At 37.8% G+C, this 3,873-nt stretch overlaps 1 protein-coding gene across 4 annotated transcripts in view; it reads right to left on the reverse strand.

The window, feature by feature from the left end:
- Nucleotides 1–3,873, reverse strand: part of LOC148943465 (uncharacterized) — a 328,640-nt gene that overhangs the window by 142,168 nt on the left and 182,599 nt on the right. The gene's annotated exons all lie outside the window — the stretch shown is intronic.

The following is a 3,873-nucleotide window of genomic DNA, read 5'->3' on the forward strand; positions in this document are numbered from 1 at the left end:
CTCTCTAGAAAGAAGGCAAAAGATGCTGAAATAACAGACATTATCAAAATCCCCTTGACTTATGGAAGAATGTGTGGGTTAAATACCTACGCAGCTATTGTTCATCAAGTAAAAACCAATCCTTTAAAGCCCAGACATGACTTCCTTCAACCGTCCGATTCGATGCACGTCCTAGTATCGCTCTTGTTTTTTTTTTGTTTTTTTGTTTTTTACTGGGGGTAACTGCAATACTCAGGTTATATATATTTTCCATAATAAAGTACCTGAAACCAGGGATGCACAAAGGTTCTATCGTTATGGACTAATTCCTCCTTTTATATCTTTATACAATTTATTTTTTATAATTCTCTAAAGACTACTGTTTTAGAAACCACTATTGCACGTCTCCAAATATACTAAAATCCAACCATGGTGACTTCGGTTGCCCGTGTGTTGACATAGGTTTTATGCATCAACTGCCTGAGAAATTTTTAAATACTCTTTTTGGTGAAAATTTATTTAAGGTTGTTTACATTGAGCTTGTATATTGCAATAATAGGGTCAGATTTATGAAGAACAATTTTGGAAAGCCTTACATACCAATTTAGTGGAAAAGGAACAACATTTCTCAAATATGTATTTAGTGCACTGTGCCTTAGAGCATTATTCATGCCGAAATCTTAATCATTTTTAACTATTTGCATTTTAATTAGTGACGACAAAACCAAGATAATCCCTATACCATCATGGGTCGAAAGATGGTGTAATAAGTTTATAAGTGCAAACTCAGGGTGGAGAATAATGAAAGGGGTAGAGGCTCAAGAGCCCAACATTTGATTCTTCAATGTTGCAGATTGAAAGTCTTGCATGACTCAGATTCCAGAATGGTGAGTAGAACCCTATCAGGAGGTCGTGACACTCACCCCTGCTGCCATCTACAATTTAGTTTAATGCTGACGGGACATAATTTATTCAAGGATTATCGATCGAGTCTAATGGGGGTCAAGGTCGATTTATTTGCTGTTGTTTGCCCAGGTGTAATGACACTGGGGGTGATTTACATAATCGATGGGGGAATTATTGGTTCACGAAGGGGGAATTAAGAAACAAACATGGCTTCATTGTTGTTTGGCTAGCCAGACCTGAGAAATTGATTTACATAATCGATAGGGGGAATTATTGATTCACGAAGGGGGGAATTAAGAAACAAACATGGCTTCATTGTTGTTTGGCTAGCCTAATCTGAGAAATTGATTTACGTAATCGCTAGGGGAAATTATTGATTCACGAAGGGGAACTTAAGAAATATTATGGCTTATTTAATCCTTAGGCCTGAGGGATTTATTTATTATTGTTGTTTTGGACAGGTGCATGCGAAGGATGAATGTCAAGGTGTCCTGGAATAGGAAACTGGAAGTACATGCATCCTTCTCAGCCAATCAGCGAGTCGGATACATCTTCCTTCTCAGCCAATCAGAGAGCTGGTTACGTATGGTTTTCCCCCCCTTACATAACAATTCGCCCTTGAGATTTCGTATATAACGGGCATGCAATGTGATTAAATTATCAGAAAGTATTGTGACACAATTGAAGCAACTATGAATGATATTGATGAACTTGAAGCCTTGGCAACTTCAATTTACCATGTAAGTTCTGATTTAATACATTTTTATTTTCGAAATAAAATTATTTTCCTTAGTCACCCTCTACTATATTTAGCTAAGTACCCCCTCCCCCCACAAACCTAACCACCATGCAATCTTTATACTCACTAGAAAACAAACAATATGTTCTTTTTATTACCTAAACCTGCCCCCCCTCCCAGCCCCACTCTGATTTTACATGTATAATTCTTGCTAATAGAAATATTTCTCTTTTTTCAATAAATTTATTCTTTCTTTATTTCTATCTAAAGTGACAATTGACTTCTGTCAGCTATTAATAAACAGTTTCCATTTTAAGACGTTACCCTATCTTTTATCGGTTCCGCAAAGATTTAAATATGGATTAATTATCACATCCTGTCAATGGTCATCCGGTATCTACGAAACCAGAGGATTAAGCTTTTTGTAGGTTTCACAGAAAGACACTTTTTTTTCCAGTCGAATTAGCGATAGGGTAAATCTTATAAATTGCAAGAGGGATCAGGTGTTGCTCATGATAAATAGTTTCATATAGTATTTGTTTTTCATTTTGAGTACTCAGGGTTTAGCGGGGGGCGCGGGGGGCAGGGGATTTATTGTGTAAATGGTAAAAATAGAAGTTCTATGCTTTTCGGGTTCGATTTCTCACAAGTTGTATATTTAATTTTTTGTCATCATGGTAAAAATAGGAGCATTTCTCGTAAATTTTACTTTTTGCTTTGCTTTTGGGTTTAGGGGGAGGGGGCTTCTTAGTGATAAATGCTTTTCTAGACAAAATTATGCGGATAATGATACTAACTTTCTTTCTGTAAAAAGGGGCAAATTATTTCAATACTAACTTTTTTCTCTTCTTTTTAAGGCCAATTATGAAGAATGCCCATCACCACCACCCGCTAAGAAAGCCAGAGAGGGTGTGGCAGCCCCATCAGTGCCAGCCCCTATGCAGTCATGTAGAAAGCTAAAAGAGAGTGGATGACTGCTCACATGATGGTGAGCCACGCTGCTCCAACTCCCCAAGCCCATGACATTGCTGGCCCAGCTGCGCAAGAACATAGCGCTGCCGCCCCGCCCCCCCTCCAACACACACAACCTGGGCCGTCGGGCAATCAAATACTGCCCTCGGACTTTGCAAATGTAAGCATTTTTTTTCCTACCTATCATATGGAAATATCTATCAATTTCTTCCAACTTTTATAGGCCATTTCTACATGCACCATTTTCGAACACTGCGTAAAAGTATATCTCAGCGGGATATTGAAAGATTTTTTCTCGTCAAAGAAAATATAATGTTCTCCCTTTTGAATCTTGTCAAGTGCATGCATTCACCCTTTTGCTAAATTAGATTAGTGAAGCCAAAAAAAAAAATGCTCTATATTCTGGTCTAAGTAAGGTTAGGTAATTTCTATCGTTATATAAACGAAAGGTTAATCTTGTTTCTACAAATTTCTTAAAAAACGACTTTCTATCGGAATGAGTTGTGTATCATGACAGGAGATGGCTATCCTTTTCAAATCATGTTTTTTGTTTTATTTTTTTTTCCCAGAGCAGATAAAGAGTATTAATATGAAATTTTATTTGGAGGGATTGTTTGAACAATATCAAATTGCCGTCTTCTATGTCATGTGACGTTTTAGACTGTAAATATCTTATACTAATATAAGATATGCCGCGGGTCCGAGAAGCGCTGCGGGCAGGAGAAGCGCTATGGGAAGCGTTGCGGGCTCGAGAAGCTGCTTCAACATTGCTCGATAGAATTAAATGTTGGGAGTTTATATCTTAGTTTGTGTAAGTAGGCTATTGTTTGTGTATAGCTTAATCTAAATAGATGGTAGACAAAAAAATGGATTTATAGACACTTAATATTCAGGATCGGATATTTCTAGCAAAAAATATAGTTAATTCTAATTAATGGTACGCAAAATTGGGTTTACAGATATCTAATTTACAGATCTGGTTATCTCGTAATGTCTAAGGACTGCTAAAAATAACTATTTCTAGCAGAAAATATAGTTTATTCTAAACAAATGATACCCACAAATGGATGCGGGCTCGGGGGGGGGGTGTGGGTACCACATCTCTGATCGGCCTAATATATATATATATATATATATCGAGAAGCGCCGCCGGAAGCTCTGCGGGCCCGAGAAGTGCCACAGGGATGCGCCACAAAGATGCGCTGCGGGCCAGGAAAGCGCCGCAGGATGCGCTGTGGGCCAGAGAAGCACCACAAAAAAAAAAATTTTTTTAACTC

This window comes from Artemia sp. Qi Xiang Cuo, chromosome 15 (genome assembly GCF_049724085.1).
Source record: "Artemia sp. Qi Xiang Cuo chromosome 15, ASM4972408v1, whole genome shotgun sequence".
NCBI classification, from domain to species: domain Eukaryota; kingdom Metazoa; phylum Arthropoda; class Branchiopoda; order Anostraca; family Artemiidae; genus Artemia; species Artemia sp. Qi Xiang Cuo.